We start from the raw sequence: 26,875 nt of genomic DNA, 5'->3' as shown, positions 1-26,875 counted from the left end.
GGTATAGCCCACATCAAACTGCAACAGAAATGATCAGGAAACTTTAATGGAAATCAGTGCCACAAAAACAATGTAGTTATCGCGAATCTCTGTTGGGTAGATTTAAAGAAGCTACATTGTGCAGTCACATTAATCTAATCACCTGTGAATAGCCGGAATAATCACCTCTTGCAGTGTGAGACATTCAGGAAGAAAGCCAGTGAGGTTCTGGAATGAACCGCTAGGGACGTGGAGCCATACCGTCTCCAGTTCTGTGGGCAGCTGCAGTAGGTTTCTCTGTTGAGGATCCATTATGCGTACAGCCCGTTTGAAGTGGTACCACAGATTCTCGATTGTGTTTAACTCACGGCAGTTTGGTGGCCAGAGGAGTACAGTAAACTCATCCTGGGAGTCTACGAACCACTCCCGTTCACTGTGCGCTGTGTGATATGTTGCGTTGTTCTGCTGGTAGGTGCTATAATGACGAGGAAAAACAAACTGTATGTAGTGGTGCACTTGGTCCCCAAGGGTATATGCATATTTGTGTTGATCCATTTTGCCTTCGAGAACGACGAGATCACCCACGGAATGTTATGAAGACATTCCCCAGATCATGACGGTATCCCACAGTCTAGACCCTTCCAACGACTGTTGCAGTGAGTTTGCTTTCAGACGTTTCGCTCTGTACACGCCAGTAGCGTGCTTCATCCGGAAAGGCCACCTGTCGCCACTCGGTGGACGTCCAGTTGGAGTACTGGCCTGTAACTTCCAGGCTTCGTCGCTTATGAACAGCAGTCAGTATGGTTGCACGAACCAGACGCCTGTTGCGGAGGCCCATACCCGGAAACGTTTAGCGAATAGTCGTTTAGGACACGCCGTTCGTAGCCCCTCGGTTCTTCTGGCGGGCTGTTTCTCAACAGTTGCACTTATATTTACCCGTACATATCCACGCAGTCATCGCTTACCCCTGTTATCTATGGCTGGTGGTCCACTGAAGTCACCTCGGCACTGGTTTTGGATAGTGTCATTTTGCTGTGCACAGTATGATTTAACCTTGGCAGACGAGAACAGTTTACAGATTTAGGCTTTTCGAAAATGCTTCTGCCCTTGAGCTGAAAGCCAATGATCATGCCCTTTTACAAGGTGCGACAATAAAGTAATGAGACTGATTTTCTTTGCAGGATGTGGCAACCCTGCAGGCTTGCATCGGCACAATATCTTTGACCTTGGTCTATAAGCTGCTCCTAGTCCAAGCGGCACATCGATGCAGCTACTCAGAGAAGTTAACACATGTTTGTGTCTGTCGTCAAGGAAATGGAACCGCATAATATTGTGCAACGGTATGCCATTTCTTTTTGCGTTAAGTTAGCTCAAAACGCGATTACAACTTACAGTAAGCTTCAAAAGGCTTTTGGAGAGGAGGTTATGTCAAGAGCTCAAGTTTTTCGTTGGCATAATGTGTTTAATGACGGCAGAACGTATGTTGAAGATGAAGACCGCAGTGGACGACCATCAACCTCATGGACGGATGTCAACTTGGCCAGGGTGCGTGAACTCGTACGATCTGATCGAAGATTATCCGTGAAAATGATTGCAGAAGAACTGGACATCAATCGAGAAACGGTTCGTCTAATAATAACTGATGTGTCGACAGAAGTGCCGACACAGTGTTATTTTGAGGGGGCCGATATGCACGCTATAAGCTCACGCAGAATATCTTGAAGTCTGAAACAGGACGCTCAATGAATTGCTATAAAGAAAAGTACGTTGCTTTTGGAATACTTAACTTAAATCCATCCTTGTTGTATACATCGTTCTTGTTGAGACATGCTTTAGACGATAATTATCAATTGCTATGTAAGGCTAATGGCGCCTTGCTAGGTCGTAGCCATTGACTTAGCTGAAGGCTATTCTAACTATCTGCTCGGCAAAGGAGCGAGGCTTCGTCAGTGTAGTCGCTAGCTACGTCGTCCGTACAACTGGGGCGAGTGCTATTCCATATCTCGAGACCTGCCTTGTGGTGGCGCTCGGTCTGCGATCACACAGTGGCGACACGCGGGTCCGACATGTACTAATGGACCGCGGCCGATTTAAAGCTACCACCTAGCAAGTGTGGTGTCTGGCGGTGACACCACAATAACTGAAGATCCTGGTATGAAAAAGATTTGTGCAAAAATGATCCCCAAAAATCTCACACCACAACAGCAATTTTTAACCTCTAAACAAATTTCAGTGCTATCACAGCCACCTTATTCACCAGATATCGCTCCGTGTGACTCTCTTCTATTTCCAAGTGTCAAAACGGCGGTCAAGGGACACCATTTTCAAACAATCCAAGATTTCCAAAAAACTGTGACGAGGGTCTTGGAGGATATTACAGAAAATGAGTTCCAGAAATGTTACCATCAGTGGCAGAAGCGCAGGAAAAAGTGTGTGCAATCAGAAGGGAACTACTTTGAAGGAGACAACACTAAACTTGACAAACGGTAAGCAACATTTTTTTCACATCAGTCTCATTCCTTTTTTGGCGCACCTCGCAGATGACAGATAAATAGCTCCGTTTCCGCATTGCTACAGCGACTGCAGTGCTCTCCGCATCCCCCCGAAACGCTTTATAAACCTTCCACCACTAGTGCTCCCACCTGCCGTCTGTACTTTGACGTCGAACATGAGCAGTGGTCCGATTAATGTGACTGGACTATATACATATGGTGAAGAACATGGTACCATAATACTGCCACCATCATATATCGAGCTTAGAGCTAAAGAGAATAAGAGAGATCGAGCGGCACAGGCGCTGAAAGTTTTCCCTCACTCTGTACTCTATTGCGAATGGAGAGGAAAGCAATAATATTGGTGTGATGTGCTTTCCGCTGTGCACTGTACAGTGGCTATTGCGTATGTAGGTAGACGTAGAAGTACCTTACCACAGCCAGTCACATTGTCCAATCGCAGAAATAAGTGATCCGCTGTGTAGCCAATAAAGGCGTGAACTTTTAAGCGACATAGCATTGTAATGACAACGCACTTAAAAGTGCGTCCGAAAGCGCCCCACAGGGGTTTCATTGCTTTCAGATCAGGCTTATTTGGCGCACAAGACCCAAGTTGAGTAATATAAACTCTTTTTAATTGTAGCCTATAAATATATGTCAGAAACAAGACGAAACCGGTCTAGCCATGTTTAATAAGCCGAAGTATTATAATGGGCAAAACTATTGCCGTTACTTGCTTAATAGCGTCTTGATTTACCTTACAAACGCAATACAGTAAAGATCTGCTTGCATGGATCGATATGAACTTGGTACCTTTAGGGAGGTACGAGGTATGACGATAAAGTAATGAGATTGATGTGAAAAAAAATGTTGCTTACCGTTTTAGTCAAGTTTAGTGTTGTCTCCTTGAAAGCAGTTCTCTTCTGATTGCACACACTTTTTTCATATCAGTGACACTCTCACCCCTATTGCGCAATAACACGAAACGGGCTGCCTTCTTTGCACCCTTTCGATGTCCTCCGTCAATCCTACCTGGTAAGGATCCGTCACCGCCCAGCAATATTCCAGCAGAGAACGGACAAATGTAATGTAGGCTGTCTCTTTAGTGGGTTTGACGCATCTTCCAAGTGTTCTGCCAACAAAGCGCAGTCTTTGTTTCACCTTCCCCACGATATTATCTATGTGGTCTTTCCGATTTAAGTTGCTCGTAATTGTAATTCCTAGGTATTTAGTCGAATTGACAGCCCTTAAATTTGTACGATTTGTCGTATACCGAAAATTTATCGAATTTCTTTTAGTACCCATGTAGATGACCTCGCACTTTTCTTTGTTTAGTGCCAATTGCCACTTTTCGCACCCTACAGAAATTCGCTCTAGATCATTTTGTAATTGGAATTGATCGTCTGATGATTTTACTAGACAGTAAATTACAGCGTCATCTGCAAACAATCTAAGGGGGCTGCTCAGATTTTCACGTAGATCGTTTATGTAAATCAGGAACAGCAGAGGGCCTATGATACTACCTTGCGGAACGCCTGATATCACTTCTGTTATACTCGATGAATTACCGTCTATCACTACAAACTGTGAACTCCTTGAGAGGAAATCACTGGGCGGTTCTAGGCGCTTCCGTCTGGAATCGCGCGACCGCTACGGTCGCAGTTTCGGAGCCTGCGTCGGGCATGGATGTGTGTGATGTACTTAGGTTAGTTAGGTTTAAGTAGTTCTAAGTTCTAGCGGACTGATGACCTCAGGTGTTAAGTCCCATAGTGCTCAGGGAAATCACGAATCCAGTCACTCAATGAAACGGTACTCCATATGCATGCAATTTGATTAATAGTCGCTTGTGAGGAACCAGTTGTTGTGATGAATGGCAGCTAGCTCTAAATACACAAAAATTTAATTTAATGCATGTGAATAGGATAAACAATCCCATAAACTTAGAATACAGCATAAGTAATGGCCTTAATACGTTTGTTTGTGTGGCTATTTTTCGCAGCAGCTTTTAACGTTAGTATTTATAATCGACTTTTTAACTGTTTTTCATTCGTCATTGACACTGTGGCAATGATGAAAGAAAACGGTTAAAAAGTCCATTGTAAATACTGCAGCGCAGGAAATAACGTGAAATGTCAAAAACTGCAGATGTGAAATGAACCCTGCCGACACCAACCACTGCTAGCAAGAGGGGAAGGAGCAGATTATGTAAAGAAACACCAATAGCACAGAGGATGCTTTGTAAATAAAAGAGAAACGCGTCTGGTATAATTCTTTTTAATTACATTGCAATCAGCTCAAGACAGATAACCTATAATAACATATAAGTAACGTCCTACTTGGCACAGTAAGGTAAATTAAATATCAAAGCTTTGAAAGTGATATGAAGTGGAACGACCATGTAAAGATTGTAGTGGGGAAGCCTAATGTCGACTTCGGTTTATTGTGAGAGTTTTAGGAAAGTGTGGTTCATCTGCAGATGAGACAACATGTAGGGCACTAGTGTGAATCATTCTTGACTACGTTTGAGTTGCTTCGGGAACTCAAATAAGAATCCCTGGAGAGAAAGCGACTTTCATTTCGAGGAATAGTATTGAGAAAATTTAGAGAACCGTACAGAGGCATGTAGATAATTTATCCCCTGCTCAGGGACTGGGTGTTGTGTTGTCCTAATCATCATCAGTTCATCCCCATCGACGCGCAAGTCGCCGAAGTGGCGTCAAATCGCAAGACTTGCACCCGACGAACGGTCTACCCGACGGGAGGACCTAGTCACACGACATTTACATATACTTGCGGTGGAACAGGAAAGAAAGAGACTAGTAGAGATACAGAGTACCCTCTGCCACACACCATCCGGTGGCTTGCGAAGTATGTATGCAGTTGTAGTTGCAGATGTAGATGTAGATTACAGTGGACGTGGAGTCATATAAGTTGGAATGTCGATCGATGAAACGAGTCGCTCTGTCGGATGAATCACGTTTCTTGAAACACAAGGTCAATAGTCGAGACCGAAAATTCCATCACTATGGCGAACAACTGCTCGAAACATGGACAGCACCCATGGAGGAAGACGAGCGAGGAAAAGAATTATTCTGCGAGAGTCTTTTATCTGGGCTTTCATGGGACCATGACAGCTTTGTACTACATGAAAATTATCGTGGACCACTTACATCCATTCGTGCTGATGTATTCCGCGACTGCATTGACATCATCTTGCAGGATAACTGTCCGTGTAAAAAGGCCATAGCCGGCCGCGGTGGTCTTGCGGTTCTAGGCGCGCAGTCCGGAACCGCACAACTGCTACGGTCGCAGGTTCGAATCCTGCCTCGGGCATAGATGTGTGTGATGTCCTTAGGTTAGTTAGGTTTAAGTAGTTCTAAGTTCTAGGGGACTGATGACCACAGATGTTAAGTCCCATAGTGCTCAGAGCCATTTGAACCATTTTGAAAAAGGCCAGAATCATGGTATAGCGGTTTCAGGAGCGTGACAGTGGTCACCTACTGATAGCCTCGTCCGCTCCCGGTAGCTGAATGGTCAGCGTGACGGAATGTCAATCCTCTGGGCCAGGGTTCGATTCCCGGCTGGGTCGGGGAATTTTCTGCGTCCAGGTACTGGGTGTTGTGCTGTCCTCATCATCCTCCTATCATCCTCATCGACTGCAGGTCGCCGAAGTGGCGTAAAATTGAAAGACCGGCAACCGGCGAACGGTTTACCCGACGGGGGGCCCTAGCCACACGAATAAGTAACAATCAAATCTTAGCTTCCAAACTCATCTAATATGATTCCGATGAAGGAAGGAAGATTGGGCTTCACGTCTCGTCGACATCGGAATCAGTAGAGACGAAGCACAAGCGCGGATTGCGTCAAGGATAGGGAAGGAAATCGGTCGTTCTGTTTCAAAGGAACCACCACGGCATTTACCTGGAGCGATTTAGGGAAATCAAGGAAAACTTAAATCTGGATGGCCGGACGCGGGCTGGAACCGTCATGGTACCGACTGCGACTCTAGTGTGCTAACCTTGTGCTACCTCACTCGGTGATATGATTCCGATGGAATATACAGGGTGGCGCACGAAATGTGTTACCAATTGTTTGTTCCACAATTTACGACGCACATTAGATATCCCGCTGGGATCTCTACAGCAGTACCAACAGAGCTTGCAAGAACAAATGAGTTACGAAATGATTTGTAATTCACGATACTGCCGCTAGGACACTAGTAGGCAGCAATGGCTGACAATGGGAGACTGACGACACAGCAACGATCGGCAATTGTGTTACTTTTTCATGAAACGAAAAGCCTTGTTGAGAGTCAGAGGCGTTCTCGACAACAGTTTAACACACGATGGGTCCCTTGCAAGAAGACCATCCACAGGTTGTACGATAAATTTGTACAGGAAGGAACAGTATTGGAAGCGAAGCGACCTCGGCCTAAGCCTGTTTGTTCGCCGGAGAATATTGAAGCGGTACGAGTTGCTGTACAGAGAAGTCCCTGGAAATCGTGTAGAAAGGCAGCAGTGCAACCGGGAATATCCAGACGCTCCATTCAACGCATTCTTAAAAGTGACGTACAATAAGTACCCTCCGCCACACACCGTAAGGTGGCTCGCGGAGTATAGATGTAGATGTAGATGTAACCATACAAGATGACCTGTGCACAGAGGCTCACTGAAGAACACAAGCAGCAGACGCTACCGTTTGCTAAGTGGGCGGAGGATAGGAAAGAAACTCTCAACAACATTTGGTTTTCAGACGAGGCGCATTTTCATTTAGACGGTGTGGTTAACAAACAAAATGTACGCTTTTGGGCCACTGAAAACCCTCAAGGGCTTCATGAACGACAACATTATGCTCCGAGGATTACAGCGTGGGCAGCAATTTCCAGTCACGGACTTACTGGAACCTTTTTCTTTGAAGAAACTGTGAACAGCGAGCATTATTTGAGCATACTTCGCAATAGCTTCATTCCACAGCTTCTTGCTACTGCCTTGCCCTTCAACACGCAACATGCAAGATGGAGCAAGACCGCATACTAGAGAAACAATGTGTTGGAGTTTTTACACGAGCATCTCGACATGCGGATCATTTCACTCAGGTTTCCAGGTCGCTTCAATGACGGACAAAATTGTCCCTCCAATAGTCCAGACCTCAATCCATGTGACTTTTTTCTTTGGAAGTACCTAAAGGAAAAAATTTTCCCGAAACGTCCACGTGATTTAATGGAGCTCAGAAGACTTATTCTTCAAGCTTGCAGTGAAATTACGGAAGACATGTGCAATAGGGTAACCACTAACTTCAGTGTTCGTTTGAAGGAAGTTAGGAAACGAAATGGTGGACATATTGAGCATGTGCTGAGTTAGAACAAATCTCCATGGACGGCTCTTCATTCTAGTATATGTTCCTTTCAGATTGTATTGACAATAAAGTTTATATTCAAACACAAAATGGTAACACATTTCGTGCGCCACCCTGTATTTTGAACGCTATCGGGTGCAAGTCACGCCGATAAACCACCGGCCTGTAATTTAGGCGAATCGCATGACCACATGACCAGTGCAGAGACATCTGGTGCCACACCACTCGGGAAACATACCAAGGACTTGTCGAATCCATGCCTTGCAGAACAGCTGCTGTACTGCATTCAAAACGTGCATAAACACCCTAGGAGGTCATAATGTTTTGGCGCGTCGGCGTATTTCTAAGTTTGTTCAATTTTATGTCCTGTTACATTGCAGGACATGCGATTTATAGAAGTTTTATGAGCTACGTTTTCATTTTAGTGCCAACCGATCTTCAACCAGTAACAGATTTACTCGCGTTTGGGTTTATAATTTGCCGACAGTAGCGAACGGCAAGCGGCTCGGCGGGAAGAGCAGACAAGGCCAGCTTAATCGATGGGCTGCTTCCCCTGCAGTCCTGAGTTCGATCTTCCCCCTCGCCATTGTGCTGTACGCTGCAGCGCAGTTCAGTCCGCATGTGACATTACTCGCTCACAGTCTGCAAGCATTGGTGGCTTATACTGGTGTTTGAAAGGCTCAGATTATATTGAAGTTAAGAACATGTCCAGTTGTTTCACTGCCTTCCTTCCTGTTATACCCTCCTCGCTAGAATGTAGCGTTCACTTGCTGTATCTTTTACTTTCCGTGGCAGCTGAGGAAGCATATTTAGCTGAGAGTGGCCGCTTTGGGTTGTATCGACATCAAGTTACAACACAGAATGAGTAAGCCCGTAAGAAGATGTGTTTTTGGTATTAAGAGTGAAAGTACGCTAGGCGAAATATTGTTAATGTTGTACAGAGGGCCTCAAACACTACCGTCAAAATTACGTGGGTAATTTAGGGGTATTTTCTGATTATTGTGGTAGAAGGAGCCTGTAGTCTCCGTTGACTAGTTACGCTGTAATCACATTCCGTTTTGTTGCTTATTGCACTAAAAAAATCTGCACGACGATGCTCATGTCGACGGTAAGCGTTTTGTTTCTTGTTTGAAAATAAACTTGTTTCATTCACTCGTGGTATCTGCTGTTGACAATAGTACTGCCCTATCACTCTTCGCACTCAAGGTTGCACTCACTGCTGCTCGATTCTCTCTCGGGTTTGTTTTTCCGGCAGTTTAGTTGTACGTTTACATTCACTGCACCGTGATCATGGTAAGGGAACAGTTCTGCGTTAGTTGCGTATTCTACTGTTCACTGACAGGATATATTGAATACACTGCGATAAAGGTGTACGTGATTCGTCTGAGGGTTATTCATTACTCTGTGTTTTGTAGTGTTGTATGCTTTGGTGGTTTCTTACGATAGTTTTCATAATAATGAAGGCAGTTTCACAAGAACAGAGGTATAACAAATGATCAAAAAGTTTCCGTTTGAGGGTGTTGCTGCAGAGTATATGCAAAGTTGCGCGACTTCTATGCGGGTAAACGAGCATCGACATGTAGTCAAGGGATCTGAGCGGCATTCGTGTCTTTCCGAGGTGCGTGCGGTAAATGCGGAAACGTGAAGTATGGCAACGTTGCTACAAGATGAGTCCAAATAGAACCAACATATTGTTATTCTTCCCATTGCTGCTCAAGGAAAAACACCGCTAGACATCCATCGGAGAATGAATAAAGCGTATGGGGGCAGCTTGTCTGTCGAACCACCGATGTGAAATGAAGCGCCAAGTACCGTGCTGCTTCATGACAACGCACGTCCCCGTATGGCAAATAGCGTTACGCAGAAGTTACGCTGACTCAAGTATGAGACGCTCGAGCACCCACCCTATAATACTGATCTCTCCCAGTGTGATTAATACGCCTTGGATCCCTTAAAAAATGCCTTGAAGAGTCGATGATTCTTGTCGGACGAGGGTGGGCAGCAGGCAGTTACAGACTTCTTCAGGTAGCAGGACACGGTGGTTTACCAAACGGGTATCTTCAACCAGGTAAGTCGGTGGGGTGATTGCCTCAATGCTCAAGGTGATTTTGCCTGATCGGCATAACAATCTGGACTGTATGGACTTCGAACTGAAACCTTTTGATCGCTCCTTGTAGTTGACAGAGCGAACCAAATAGATGACTATTACACTGTTACTCTGCAATTATCTCCAGGGACCAAGAACCGGAATACCACAATACTCAGGAAATATGCTGTACAATCACCGAAATTATGTCGGTGGTTAGCTGTTCATTTTTGCAACACAACCTACGACCAGCTTAGAGACAGAAGTGGTGACACTTTCTGCGGGACCTGACCATCATTTTGCGGGACAATACTCAAGAACGTACAGTGCAAGCTGTTACTGATTTGTTTTCACTGATGGGGCTGCTAAGTTGCTATACCACCTACAGCACTCTCCTGACTTAAGCTCTCCTGAGTTCTACTCGATTTCTAAACTGAAGGAAACACTTCACGGCATTCGCTTCAGAGGCCGGCCGCGGTGGTCTAGCGGTTCTAGGCGCGCAGTCCGGAACCGCGCGGCTACTACGGTCGCAGGTTCGAATCCTGCCTCGGGCATGGATGTGTGTGATGTCCTTAGGTTAGTTAGGTTTAAGTAGTTCTAAGTTCTAGGGGACTGATGACCACAGATGTTAAGTCCCATAGTGCTCAGAGCCATTTGAACCATTTGAACCATTCGCTTCAGAACTGCTACAAATTCGTCGGGCAATAGACTGCGCCGCTCAATCTGTCAACACAACTGGCACTGCTAAGAGTATCCTACGATATCCACATCGCTGGTAACGGGTTATCCACAATTCTGGTGACTACTTTGAAGGTCAGTAAAACTTTGAAAAACGTATCTATTTTGCACGAGCTGTAAATAAATAGTTGACACTATTAAAGTTCCAACCCTCGTATATCGATTATGCCTGCCAAAGGATTTTTAGGTTGTGGAAGTATTTCAGAAGCGTGTTGACTGGAACTGTGCGATGACCGAAATGTAGGCAGCTGTAGGCGCTGTGTGAACCAGTTCAAGAAAAGATTCGACCAGTATACGAATTCCTGTCCACTAAAAATTTGCATAAGAGAGGCACTGATGCCAGTATGCAAAATGAGAACGAGAGCTTCAACGAGTGCATCTTGATATTGGTACCGAAGGCAAAAACTATTGAAATAGCAGCATATGCAGCTGCAGGTCTACTCAATGAAAGTTATTCGTCTATTCTGAAGACCATGAATGTGTTAGGGATCGTCATAGGGACCAACAACAAACACATTTTAAATTTTTTAAAGTAGATTTTATTTATTGTACCTTTTGTATCAGGGTTACGTGACAGGAAACCTGCGGCCGCAGCGGACCAAGGAATGTCTTAGTTTGTTAAAAGTGCCTGGCAGATTCTGAACCAGAGCCTATTTGAGGAAGATCGCAGATTAACCATAAGTTTTGAAACATCTAATTTTTTTGTTAAGTGGAAGATAATTAAATTTAGCGGACCTTAGCTAAAGGTTTCTTTTTTCTTTTTTTCATTCGAATTTTCAGTTTTTAAAAACATTTAACTTAGAAAAACATGCTGAAAATTGACATGTTTTTCAAATAGTTGCCATTTTAATTTTTCAAGGTGTTTTTTAAAAACCCTTCATGATGACCTCCCCCAAATTCATTCTAATTTAACAAATTCCTATTTATATGGGTTTCAGGAATATCCGCGAGCGTGTACAACGCTTCGCGTAAATTGCTTTTCACAAATGTTCCAGTCGCCATCTGCAATTTGTTATGAGATAAAAATATTTTTTCATAAACGAATATATATGTAATAAAGTGGTAAAACCCCCATTTTAATAAAACAATCCTTGAATGAAAACAAGGATTCTAGACTTGTCACATTTTTCCTACCTCTCGACCAGAACCTCCCCATAATTTCTTGTCCACTGGTGTAGTTATTTTGAAATTGATATGAAACCAAAGCACAAAAAATAGTTGTAATCAAACGAAACCGAACCATCTTAATATCAGGCTGAACTGATTTAGTGAAAACTTAATTCAGCTTCCTCCTAGTGACATAATACTTTTCCCCTATTTCCGCCCAAAAAACTAATATTTACTTTAATTGGAAATGAAGAACATACTTCGTACGTCGCGATCGCGGTATACAAACTTTTACTGTTCCAAAATAATGATCTGTTCCAACAGTAGGTGGGTGGAGTGGGTGAGAAGACTACAATTCTAATTTCTAATTTCACATACCTTGTGGAACTTCTTATAAAAGTGTCATGTTATATTGCATGAAGACAGAGGACAAAAGTTATTTCACACGTATAGATACCTTGGTAAAAAAACATCATTTTCATGAGTGATACTATGTGGGACCCTTTCAGGTCTGGCCGGATTAGCATTCGCTTGTTTCCTCTTTAGGTCATCTTGCTTACTTAATTAAAGATATTTAAAACTTTTTGTTCATTACTGTAATTTCCTCATTGTACAAAAAGCAACCAGTATGTATGGCTATAGACTTCATGTGGTGCGTAAGCCCTTGATAATTTTAAATGTGCTGTCAGTTGGTATTCCGTATTGTTACGTAGGGCTTTCCGAAAAATCCACTGCTTGTAATCAGACCGTGTGGTCATTGAGCGTGTACTGCGCACGCCATCCAACGGCGAGTTGGGTAACTTTGTACCAGATCTGCCACCGCTATGTTAACTCTCCGCCTGGAGCGTAGTGCCGTGCGCAAGCGGAGGAGAGTCATGTCCGACGCTGATATGCGTGGGCGGTACGAGGATGTTGTCAACTGGGCGTTTTTTTTTTTATCAAGAACTGTATATGTGTGGAGCGCCTTTTGTGCTTTGACTTCATGTGACCTAATATGGCACTCTTATAACCCAAAAGGCATGTGAAATATTGTATTTTATATACTAGGTGAAATTAATATTAGTCTCTCCCCCGCGCCTCATTATCTTCATGTTCTCTCCTTGGATCAGATAAGGACAGCGTAATATTGTTGAAAGCGGTCATCATGGAACAATAAAAGTTTCTATACTGCGAACGCGATGTACGAAGTGTGTTCTTCATTTAGAACCATACAGGTCGCCCCACAGCAGAACATGTGCACTTTACAGTTGCCATGTTTTCCATCACATTGTTTCATAGACGCTTCAGAAACAAACTCCATCAAAAGGAGATGTATCCGAGAGAGCAACTAGCAAATAAATTCACTTCACGTCCAGTTCACCGCTAATTATTTTCTATTAAAGTGAATCTACATCTGCATCATACTCCGCAAGCCACCTAATGGTATGTGGCGGAGGGTACTCTTGTACCGCTAACTGAGCCGTCCAACCCTGTTCCACTCGCGAATAGCGCGTATGAAGAATATTGTAGGTAAGCCTCCGTATCGGCTCTAATTTCTCGAATTTTCGCCTCGTGGTTATTATGGAAGACATTTGTGGGAGAAGTAGTATGTCATCCGACTCTTCTCGGAAAATGCTCTCTCGAAATTTCAATAGCAAATCTCTCCGTGATGCACGACGCCTCTCTTGTAACGTCTGCCAATGGAGTGTTTTGAACTTCTCTGTGACGCTTTCGCGCCAGACAAACAATCCCCTGACGAAACGCGCCGCTCTTCGTTGGATGTTTTCAATGCCCTACCTGGCAGGGAGATCAGATAGATGAACAATACTCATGAATCGGTAGAACGACCGCCTTATAAGCCACTTCCCTTGTGGATGAGTTACATTTCCTTAAGATTCTTCCTATGAATCTGAGTCTGGCATCTGCTTTTTCCACTATTTGTTTTACGTGGTCGTTCCACTTAAAGTCGCTCTGGGTAGTTACTCCTAGATATTTTCAGGTAGATATTGTTTCCAGCTGTTTGTCATCAATATTGTAGTTGTGCAGTGGTGGGTTTCTTTTCCTACGTATGCGCAATATGTTACAGTATTTCAGAAGTATTACGTAAATGTGAGCAGATGTCAAAAGGTTTCCTACGTTCTCAATAAATTATAAACTCACCGGAACAATATTAGTCACCGCCTCCTAACAGCAAGGTGATTAGTTTTTGACGCAATAGACGGTATAAGACTGGTACCAAGCGGTCATGAACCTCCACCACTCACGTAAGTTATGCCAGTGGAGTGGCGTGTCTGTGGCAACCGGTCATACGGAAAGATCACCCGAAGATGGGTCAACGTGACAGAATGACAGAGAAAAATTCTCATTTTTTGTCGTGCCAATGATCACGAAGTGAGTGAAGTTGTCACATTTCTTGGTGTATTAACACACACCGTCCAGCTGTCCACAAGGAATAGTGAACCACTCGCAGATGGCACTGCATACGAACAGTGATCATAAAAAGAGCATGACAGACAGGGGCCGCAGATGAGTGTATTTCCTTGTCGATGACATTCAGTTTTAAATCCTATACAAATTGCTGTTAGCAGAGAAAGTTTATGAGCGAACATTACGAAGGGAACTGTGTGCAACGGACAGTTTGAGCCTAAAGCCTCACAAAAGGCCAGTGCTCACAACGGCACTTCAATGTGCACGTCATCAGTGATCCAAATAGAAACAGGACATTAGATACTAGAGACGCGTAGCGTGCTGCGACTAGTCGCGATTTTGCATATTTTTAAATGATGCAAGCGTAGCGTACATCGACCGAGTTCTGAGGCGTTTAACCAGCAGGTGCAGGTATGGCTGGAAGTGGTTCTGCGGTATTTTGACGATGTGCCCACTAATCCAGGTCACTATGAAGGCGAAAAGCGATGTATGTTTCCTCTTTCTTCTACATCTGCATGATGAATATGCCTTGGACAATGCCGTCTTCCAAGACGACATCATCTGTGTTCACATGGCTGCAGACGTCCTTTCCTGACTTGACGAGCGCTCATCGTACCTTAACTGACCCGCTAATTACCTGCTATTAATCCCGTAGAAAATACTGTTTTCCAGTGTCTGTGTTGTGCAATGTACTAGTCAATGCTGGAACAGACACTGCTACGATCTACAGTTCCATGAAATAGAAGAAATGTATTCAGAATTCCGAATACAATTGGACTTCAGCTGCATAGTTTATTAGCGACTATGAAAATTTGTGCCGCACCGGGACTCGAAACCGGATTCCCTGCTTTGGCTTCAAATGGCTCTGAGCACTATGGGACTTAACTACTGTGGTCATCAGTCCCCTAGAACTTAGAGCTACTTAAACCTAACTAACCTAAGGACATCACACACAGCCATGGCCGAGGCAGGATTCGAACCTGCGACCGTAGCGGTCAAGCAGCTCCAGACTGTAGCGCCTAGAACCGCACGGCCACTACGGCCGGCGTTCCCTGCTTTACACGAGCGGTCACCTCAACCATTTCAGCTATCTAAACATGCCTCCAGAACCGACGCATATCTCCAAACGTCGCCGTGTTCCCCTGTCCAGCACTCACGCAGTTGCTGTTATCTCCGCATAGGCAGAGGCATTTATTAATGGTTCAGATGGCTCTGAGCACTATGAGACTTAACATCTGAGGTCATCAGTCCCCTAGAACTTAGAACTACTTAAACCTAACCAAGCCAAGGACATCACACACATCCATGCCCGAGGCAGGATTCGAACCTGCGACCGTAGCAGCAGCACGGTTCCAGACTGAAGCGCCTAGAACCACTCGGCCACAGCGGCCGGCCATTTATTACTGTCGTGGCCTCTCCATGCATGTAATACTTATGCAGTGCCTGTGTTTTACGCTGTGCTATGCAATGTCTATGTCTGTAGGAACAGACACAGTACATGGTGATGTACAGGCGCTCAGATAGCCGAAGTGTTTATGGTGATTGCGCTCGTAAAGCGGGAAATCTGATTTCGAGTCGCTGTCCAGCACAAATTTGCATATGTCATTAATAAACTTTTCAGTTGAAGTCTAATCGTATTCGCAAATCTGAATCCACTTCTTCTAGACTGACAGAGAAAAACTGCAACACCAAAAATAATTAATGCAGAGTAATGAAATTTCGAGAATACATTGTTTAGGTAACACCTCCGTCTCCTCAGTTCTTGCAGTTCTTCGTCTGTTACTGGGGCGCTTTACCAAGCTGCCTGTTTCCCGAAGTTGTTGTTCGGCACGTACGAACGTAATGGTTGCCGGTTCTCTTCGCCTAGGATATTTCACGGCGTACGCCATGGCTGCTTCAGTGGCATCGTGTCGGCACTCGCCGTGCATCAGCAACAAGTCAACGTACTCGTTGTTCGTTTATGCCATCTTCATCCAATGTCAGTAACTATGGAATATTGAGCCCCGTTTGTTTGTGTGGCTCGAACTGTCGGCGACAGTCGCCAGTCTAACAGCGCATCGAGGAAGTTTCTCGCTCCGTGACACCGATGACGTTACAACTCGGCCGCACAACATTTAGAAGGCTCACTGCGTTATGCGCAGCGTGTGTGATATCTACCCCTGAAACTTTGAAGGGTTGTAGCTCCAAAACTAAAAGTGATAGGAATTCATTTAAACTGATGTATACACAGCTGGTGTTACTGATTCCAGTGCGTGATAGAAACAACTATTGCTCAATTTATAAAATTGTATCTTTTTGGTGTAACTCTTTGGATAATAACATAATAAACTATGTTCATAGCTCCGCAGACAGTGTAACGTTTCTTATGGTGACCTACCGCAATAAATATTTCCATCGCCTATTACTTCGTGACTTACAGAGGCAAACACATTTAGTGGAACACCCTGTATAAGCGATTAACATTGCAAGCTCACAAGTTAATGCAAGCGCAAGATAAGACATTGCAAATGTGAAATGTTGATACCTTAGTAACCAGTATAACAGCCTGAATGTTGAGTGCAAGCATACTAACGTGTAAGCATTGTGTTGCACAGGTGTCGAATTTCAGTTTGTGGGCTGGAGTTCCATGCCTGTTGCATTTGGCCAATCGATACAGGGACCGTTAATGCTGGTTGTGGATGACACTGGAGTTGTCGCTCGATGGTGTCCAATATGTGCTCGACTGGAGACTGGTCTAAAGATCGAGCAGATCAACGTAACACGTCGACACTCTGTAGAGCATATTGTGTTACAACACGTTATGTGGGCGAGCGTTATCCTGTTGGGGAACGCCCTCTGGAATGCTGTTCGTGAATGGTAGCACAACAGGTCCAATGACCAGATTGACGTACAGATTTGCTGTCAGGTTGCGTGGAATAATCACGAGAGTGCTCCTGCTGTCATACGAAATCGCACCTAGACCATAACTCTGGATGTAGATCCAGTATGTCTAGCACACGACAGGTTGATTGCAGGCCCTCAACTGGACCCCTTCTAACCAACACACAGCCATCACTGGCACCGAGGCAGAACCAGCTTTCACCTGCCCTCCAACGAGGTCTCGCTTGACACCCTGTCGTCGCAAATGGAAGAGGTTTGGGGACAGTGGAATGCACGCTACAATGTGTCTGGCTCGGAGCTGTCCTTGAAATAACCGTTTTGTAACAGTCAGTTGTGTCACTGTGGTGCAAACTGCTGGACAGGTTGCTGCCGCAGATGCAGTGCGATGCGCCAGAGCCACACGACGAAGAAGATGGTCATCCCTCTCGGTAGTGTCACGTGGCCGTCCGGAGCCTGATCTTCTTGCTACCGTACATTCTCGTGACTACTGCTGACAGCATTCATTTACAGCAACTACATTCCTTCCAAGTCTTTTTGCAGTATCGTAGAGGGAACATCCAGCTTCTCGTAGCCATGTAACACGATCTCGTTCAAACTCAGTGAGGTGTCAATAATGGCGTCTTTTTTGGCTTAAAGATATTCTTGACTAACATTAACTCACCACCTCCTATCTTACAGGTAGCTAACGCTCACGATCTTACAGCATATTTTTGTATCCCGACTGGAAGGCCGCGCGTGGGTCTGCTCCTAAAAACTGAAAGGTTGGCCGAATGATGAAAGCGAGTAGAAGCAGGAGAGGTGAAACACTTCGGTACTGCGTGTAAAATTATAGATGTTTACTACAGGCAAAAACCAAGTTAATAAATGGTTACATAACTTTGCAATGATGGGCACGTAGGTGCGAAATCTTAGACCCGTCGTAAGTAGTGCAAAGTCTCTATATGAAGCGAAGTGTTCCAGCCGTGTGCTCTTGATCAAATGGGCTGAATCTGTAGCGGAGCTCGTAGAGCTTCGCAGCGCCGGCTAGAGGGCGCTGTCGTCGGTGTCTGTCGTAGTGCCAACCTACGAACTTGCACCTACGCCGTGGCATCGTAGCTATCAATACCACACATATATTTAAGGCAAACCTGATTTGCATGCTCACAGTGACGCTACTACCTCCATTGTTATGCAACTGACGCACATAGATATCATCAAACTCTCTGACATGTCAATGACGGCGTCTTTATCGGCTTAAAGGTATTCCTGACTAACATCAACCCTTGACTAACGCACACGATCTTGCAGCGTATATTTGAGGCAAACCTGATTTGCATCCACATAGTGGCGTTATTAGCGCCACTGTAATGTAACTGGCGCATTTAGAAATCATCTTTCAGGTGTACAAACACGCCTACCAACTTTCGTCTACGTCGCACATCTCCTTATTGGTACTGAGATTTTCACTTGTTTAGTCTGTGTGTTTCATACAGCTATAGACTGTAGCAATGTCTCTTCCTTCAGACATGCATGGATCTCTGAAGCGCATTGCATAGTGCACCGTAAAACACAGACACTGCAACACAGTATAACATGCCTAGACAGTCCACTAAAATATTAAAGAAATCTTTTCCTGTGCGGCAATCAGAGCAACTGTGTGAGTGCAGGAAGTGGACTCACGGTGGTACATTGGGATATGGATCGGTCCGGAAGGCATGCAGCCGAAATTGTTAAGGTCACCACTCTCGTAAAGTGGAAAAATCTGGGTTCGAGCCCAGGTCTAGTACAAATTTTCATACGTCACTAATAAATTGTTGAGCTGAAGTCTAATCGTATTCCCAGTTCCGTGTGTGTGTGTGTGTGTTTGTGTGTGTGTGTGTGTGTGTGTGTGTGTGTGTGAATTCCTAAGGGACCAAACTGCTTAGGTCATCGGTCCCTAGACACACACTACTTAAACTAACGTATGCTAAGGACAAACACACACACCCATGCCCGAGGGAGGACTCGAACCTCCGGCGGGAGGGGCCGCGCAGTCCGTGACATGGCACCTCAAACCGGGCGGCCACTCCGCGCGGCCCCAGTTCTGAATACATTTCTTCTATCCCACAGGAGATGTCTGGAACTGTTTAAACATTAATATTCATGCAGTTTGGTAGCTCTAAGACGTACAGTCATCAGTGAATGGCTTAAGCTGGATATAGCACACCTGAAGAAACTCCTTTATGAAGACTTTAAGTTGTGTTCCATGGAATTGGCTTGATGCCTCCTGGGGGAGGGGGGTAATTTTATGTTATGTAAGCTTACAAAGATCGTCTCGTCATCATTCCATGGGATGTGGGCAATGTAACATTTTGTCGTGGACTCTTCAAAATGGTTCAAATGGCTCTGAGCCCTATGGGACTTAACATCTGAGGTCATCAGTCCCCTAGAACTGAGAACTACTTAAACCTAACTAACCTAATGACATCACACACATCCATGCCCGAGGTAGGATTCGAAACTGTGACCGTAGTGGTCGTGCAGTTCCAGACTGAAGCGCCTAGAACCGCTCGGCCACAACGGCCGACTTGGACTCTTCCCCCCTTGGAGATGGTATGTGAGGAGAAGGGAATATGTGGAACTGCAATGACACCACACAGCCTATTTGATCGTCCCGGTAGTGGACGGCACAGAGTCGGTGGATTCTGTGACAGAGAGCTAAATAATAAGATGCACACATATTGTTTGCTAAACTTCTTTTACTTAAGCTGAATAACAGCAATGCGAGTCCTTTAAGATAGGCCGGTTCGACACGCTATAGTAGCAACAGAGGTTGGATGACAAAGCTTGCCTCGGGCATGTGTGTGTGTGTGTGTGTGTGTGTGTGTGTGTGTGTGTGTTGTCCATAGCGTAAGTTAGTTTAAGTTAGATTAAGTAGTGTGTAGGCTTAGGGACCGGTGACCTCAGCCGTTTGGTACCTTAAGACCTTACCACAAATTTCCAAAAAACAAAGCTTCGACGAGACAGGCAGAACTGAACTAAGACCGACTAGACTGAAGGTCGGTGCGACGGCCTTGTAAGTCGGCTCCGTGGCGGCGCAGGCCGTGTGCATTCTGAGGAAGGTGTGTCTCAGAACCGGCAGCAGATGGATGGTGCACTCACACAAGCTACTACCAATTTCTTAGCGTGACCTAGCGCTAGGTAGCATCGATAGTGCACGATACCATACGTACTACTCCTTTCGAATGGCACAGAGGGAGCTTCCAGGAAGTCACCATCCTGTTGGACGATTACCATTAACAGTATCGCATAATATTTTTGTCGTGCATTTGTAAAACTGACTTGTAAGTTGTGTTAAAGTAATTAGCAACCTACTGCCTTAAAGCACTGTAATTCTGTGTGAAAAAAGTCATACTGGAGGTAAACAAAGCTTCAGCAGGACCTACTACGTAAATATAGTTCCAATTTCAACACGAAAGCCGAGTAGCATAAGGGTGGAGAGCGCCAGTAGTAAAGTGACTCCAGGCAAGTGAGTCGTCTTTCAAGGCGATTCGATGAGATTTCTATGGTTATTATATGTGCTTCAAATTTCAAACTTTCCCAGTTCCACCAACGAGGTGTTGGCAGAAACTACGTCAATCGATCTTGGCAGGTGAAACGTGCAGGTGTTTTGCAAACAGTTACATCTACATCTGCATCTGTACTCTGAGAACCACTACGAACTGCATGGCAGAGGGTACGTCCCACTGTACCACTTATTGGGGCCTTTCCCCGTTCCATATCTCTGCGCGTGCTGTAATTAATCTAATCTTATCATCACGATCCTTAAGGCAAAAATATGTAGGCGGCTGTAGTATATTTCTAGAGCCATCATTTTAAGCCGGTTCTGTCAGTGGACTTTCTCAATATTTTCCGTTTATCCTCAAGACTCTCCCAGTGCAGTTCTTTCGACATCACAGTGACACTCTCCCGCGGGTCAAACAAACCTTTGGCAATTCGTGCTGCCCTTCTCTGTACACGTTCAATATCTCCTGTTAGTCCTATTTGGTACGGATAGCACAAACTTAGGCAATATTCTGGAACAGTTAGCATGAGTGATTTGTAAGCTTCTTTGCAGACTGACTGCACCTCCCTGGTAGTCTATCAATAAACCGGTCGGATACCTGCTTTACTCACTACTGTATCTATGTAGTCGTTCCACATCATTTCCCTAGTAAGTGTGCCACCCAAGTATTCGTATGAGTTTACAGATTCCATATTTAACTCACTAATATTAGATTCCTAGGCTGCTATGTTTTTCGTTTTCTGAAATGCACAATTTTACATTTTTGAACATTTAAAGCAAGTTGCCAATCATTACACCACTCTGAAATCTTATCAAGGTCTGACGGGATATTTGAAACCTCGTTCAGACTATATTTCGTTGTAGATCTTCAGAAAGTCTGCGGTTACAATTAATATTGTCGACGAAGTAAGATCAACTGAAGAACATCAACATCAACAACAGCTGACCCAACACATTACTTTGGCGTACACCCGAAGTTATTTCTTACATCTGCCGATGACGCTCCATCAAAGATAATGTCCTCTCCTATCAAGAAATGTTCAAAATGGCTGGTTCAAATGGCTCTGAACACTATGCGACTTCTGAGGTCATCAGTCGCCTAGAACTTAGAACTAATTAAACCTAACTAACCTAAGGACATCACACACATCCATACCCGAGGCAGGATTCGAACCTGCGACCGTAGCGGTCGCTCGGTTCCAGACTGTAGCGCCTAGAACCGCACGGCCACTCCGGCTGGCAAGAAATCTTCAATCCAGCCATAGATTTCACGTGATACCCTATATCACTGTACTTTTGATAGTAAGCGTAGGTCTGGTACTGAGTCAAATACTTTGCGGAAATCAAAAGATATTGCATATACCTGACTGACTTGATCCGTGGCTTTCAGGATGTCATGTGAGAAAATTGCGAGTTGGATTTCACATTATCTTTGTTTTCGAAATTCATGCTGGCTACCATGGAGGATGTGATCCTGTTCCAGATACCTTATTACGTTTGAACTATGAATGTGTTCTAAGATTTTACAACAAACGGATGTCAAGTATTTTGCACAATAGTCTTATGGGTTACCTCTCCTAGCCTTCTCGTAGACAGGTATGACTTGTTCTTCCTTCCATGTACTGGCACAGCTTTCTCTTCGAGGGATCTATGATAGATTACAGTTAGCAGGGAGGTTGACCTAATTGTGAACTGTGCACAAAATCTGATAAGGATTCCATCGGGCTCTGGAGCATTGTTAAATTTCAACTATTTCAGCTATTTCTTAACACCACTGACAGTAATATCTGTTTCACTCGTCTATTCAGTAGTACGAGGATTACTGGTTTTCTTTTGTAAAGGAACATTTGAAAGTAAACTTAAACATTTCTACTTTTGCTTTGCTACTCTCAGTTTCAGTTCTTGTCTCACTCACTAGGGACTGGACTAACTTTGGTGCCACTAACAGCTCTTACATACGACCAGAATTTCTTTGGGTTTTGCGAAAGATCAGTTGACAACATTCTACTACGGTAGTCATTGAAGGCTTCGCGCATTGCCCTCATGACAGCCAAACGCGCTTCATTTAGCATCCCTGTAATCTATAGTACTCGTCGTGTGTTTTGATTTATACATATTATGTGACAGTCTGCAACTTCATAAGTTTTTTTTTTTTTTACAGTGAATGTATACCATAGAGGATCTCTCCCATTATGAACTGTTCTAGTGGGTACATTTCTATCTAGGGCATGGTCAACTGTTGTTTTAAATTTGACCCATATTTCCTCCATGTACTCCTGTCCTGAGCTAAAAGTTTCAAGTTCCTGACTGAGGTATGACACTTTTGTGGCATTGTGCGCATGGCGAAAAACCTTAAACCTACTCAGACGAAGAAAGACTTGGATGAAAACTATAAAAAAATGTGTTTGTTAGCTTTTGAAGGCCATCTGATTTCGGAGTATGACCTCAATGCCATTAATATGATGCGATCAGCCTCAATAATAATGGTGATAAAGAAATACAGCAAAAATACCGAATTTTTCTGACAAAATCCAGCAATTATCATCCAAAATTATTAACACAACGGAAGACACTTTCAACAAGTACATTAATAGAAACTCGAAAGTATCAACAGCGCATGCTAAATTAAATTGATCCATGTGAGAAAATATTTCTTCCGCATGTCAAGTTCGTCACCATTGTTCAACTCACTGTGTTTAACAGGCAACTCTACATCATGGCATCTCGTCCAGGATGAAACACATTCATAACAAGAGAATGAATGCTTACATGGAAAAATAACCCTGCATGTGTAACATTCTAACTACTTCAAACAACACAAGTAGGCAGAATGAATGAATATCCATTGCCGATGAAACTGGAAAAAGACAGAATGAAGCAACAAAGAAGTATCGTACCACCAGTTTAGATCCAGGCAGTAGTTTCCAGAAGCTCATTATTCAATTCTGTCTTTTTAGTACAAAGTGACTGCGACAAGAAATTATCTTAAGTACGCCGCAGAAGACTATTCTTCTGTTAAAGCAACTGTTGTTATAGCTGAAATGACCCATGAATTATAAAGAAAATAGCACCATGCAGAAATAGGACTGGAACAGAATACAAGATCTGGTTGAAAAATTAGTGCACGAGGGACTGGTACGGAAACATCAATTGAATACTGGCGTTAAAGAACGTGAAATATCATAGATACATGCATGAAAGCGTGCTAGAAATTGACCAACAACGAATATGTTGGCACCGACCAACATTAAAAGGTTATAAAACATCAACAAAATTTGCTGAAATATCACTCTCTTATAGGTCTAGCAGCAACGTGTAATTTATTGACATCGAATTTCCAAATAACAACATTTTGTGCCTAAATCTCAGAGAGAAAATAATCAAAAACTGCTGCACTGACAGAACCATTAAACATAGTTGCTTACTGCACTTCTACGTACGACACCAATTGGAAACTAGGACCAAAAGATGACAGTTTTTCAGTTAATTGTGCATCATTTTCCACTATAAATTATAATATTGTACGTGAAACTATAATAAAGATTATCAAAATATCCACGGGTGTGCTGCCGGTCTATAGTGTCCAACGGGCACAATATTTCGGCGATCAAACATGTCGCCATCATCAGGTGAACTGACGGACTGAGCTCCTGTGAACGTGCCGGCACGGAGATCCGTACGCTATGGCTGCTCAGAGGGAACTGGGTTCGGTCGCGGCGGCGGCCGATTTAAATACCCTCCGCCCGCGGCGCGCTCCCTCCGCCGTCCGCGCCCCGCGCCACGGTCGCGCGGTGGAACAGATTGCGACGACGTCTGAGATGACGTCGGTGTGATGGCTCTGTCCGCCGTGGTCGTCACAACTATACGTTTGCTCGATTTACTCTTGATTAACCCAATCGCTGGTTCCCAAGCCTTGCTAAGATTATAGCCATAGTCACGGTTTATGAGGTCGTCATTGGTGCGAATTTCGATGGCCACTCTAACAACGCTGTCCCAGTATCTCGACGTCTGTACCAGAATCCTCGTGCGGTCATACTCCATGGCGTGATTTTCCGACAAGCAATGTTCAGCGACCGCCGACTTGCTCGGATACATCAGTCGAGTGTGCGTCTGGTGTTCACGGCATCGATCCTCGACGGTACGCATCGTCTGACCAATATACGACTTGCCACTCTCGGGGAAAATCGCCCGCATTCTGAAGAAACACCGGGTCGGAACTGTGATTTGTCCTCCAAATAAAACTGGTGCGCTGGTGGGGAGCGCCAAAGATGACCTCGGTTTGAGGAAGGCCGGCGTGTACCAGATTCCGTGTCAATGTGGCAAGTCGTATATTGGTCAGACGATGCGTACCGTCGAGGATCGATGCCGTGAACACCAGGCTTGGGGACCGGTGACCTCAGCCGTTTGGTCCCTTAAGACCTTACCACAAATTTCCAAAAAACAAAGATTCGACTAGAAAGGCAGAACTGAACTAAGACCGACTAGACTGTAGGAAGGTGCGACGTCCTTGTAAGTCGGCTCCGTGGCGGCGAAGGCCGTGTGCGTGCTGAGGAAGGTGTGTCTCAGACCCGGCAGCAGATGGATGGTGCACTCACACAAGCTACTACCAATTTCTTAGCGTGACCTGGCGCTAGGTAGCATCGATAGTGCACGATACCATACGTACTACTCCTTTCGAATGGCACCGAGGGAGCTTCCAGGAAGTCACCATCCTGTTGGACGATTGCCATCAACAGTATCGCATAATATTTTTGTCGTGCTTTTGTAAAACTGACTTGTAAGTAGTGTTAAAGTAATTAGCAACCTACTGTCTTAAACCACTGTAATTCTGTGTAAGAAAAAACATACTGAAGGTAAACAAAGCTACAGCAGGTCCTACTACGTAAATATAGTTCCAATTTCAACACGAAAGCCGAGTAGCATAAGGGTGGAGAGCGCCAGTAGTAAAGTGACTCCAGGCAAGTGAGTCGTCTTTCAAGGCGATTCGATGAAATTTCTATAGTTATTATATGTGCTTCAAATTTCAAACTTTCCCAGTTCCACCAACGAGGTGTTGGCAGAAACTACGTCAATTAAAAACTCAATAACTTAAGCCAGTTTGCTTACGTTCATAGTACCCAGGTTAAAACAACAAACATGGGACAACTAGAGATCCTGTTAAATGTCACTGAACAGTATTTTCAAAATACCCAAGTGCAATTTGGCCTCAAGGAGTCCAAGACTTTTACTGTTGCTAACCGGACGATGGAGCAGGCTCCATCCAAACTCAGAGAAACCATGGTTGAGTCGATCTTGGCAGGTGAAACGTGCAGGTGTTTTGCAAACAGTTACATCTACATCTGCATCTGTACTCTGAAAACCACTACGAACTGCATGGCAGAGGGTACGTCCCACTGTACCACTTATTTGGGCCTTTCCCCGTTCCATATCTCTGCGCGTGCTGTAATTAATCCAATCTTATCATCACGGTCCTTATGGCAAAAATATGTAGGGGGCTGTAGTATATTTCTAGAGCCATCATTTTAAGCCGGTTCTGTCAGTGGACTTTCTCGATATTTTCCGTTTATCCTCAAGAATCTCCCAGTGCAGTTCTTTCGACATCACAGTGACACTCTCCCGCGGGTCAAACAAACCTTTGGCAATTCGTGCTGCCCTTCTCTGTACACGTTCAATATCTCCTGTTAGTCCTATTTGGTACGGATAGCACAAACTTAGGCAATATTCTGGAACAGTTAGCATGAGTGATTTGTAAGCTTCTTTGCAGACTGACTGCACCTCCCTGGTAGTCTATCAATAAACCGAAGTCGGATACCTGCTTTACTCACTACTGTATCTATGTCGTCGTTGCACATCGTTTCCCTAGTAAGTGTGACACCCAAGTATTCGTATGAGTTTACAGATTCCATATTTAACTCACTAATATTAGATTCCTAGGCTGCTATGTTTTTCGTTTTCTGAAATGCACAATTTTACATTTTTGAACATTTAAAGCAAGTTGCCAATCATTACACCACTCTGAAATCTTATCAAGGTCTGACGGGATATTTGAAACCTCGTTCAGACTATATTCCGTTGTAGATCTTCAGAAAGTCTGCGGTTACAATTAATATTGTCGACGGAGTAAGATCAACTGAAGAACATCAACATCAACAGCAGCTGACCCAACACATTACTTTGGCGTACACCCGAAGTTATTTCTTACATCTGCCGATGACGCTCCATCAAAGACAATGTCCTCTCCTATCAAGAAATCTTCAAAAAGGCTGGTTCAAATGGCTCTGAACACTATGCGACTTAACTTCTGAGGTC

This window comes from Schistocerca serialis, chromosome 9, assembly GCF_023864345.2.
Source record: "Schistocerca serialis cubense isolate TAMUIC-IGC-003099 chromosome 9, iqSchSeri2.2, whole genome shotgun sequence".
NCBI lineage: Eukaryota > Metazoa > Arthropoda > Insecta > Orthoptera > Acrididae > Schistocerca > Schistocerca serialis.
Note: the sequence above shows the minus strand (reverse complement) of the source record.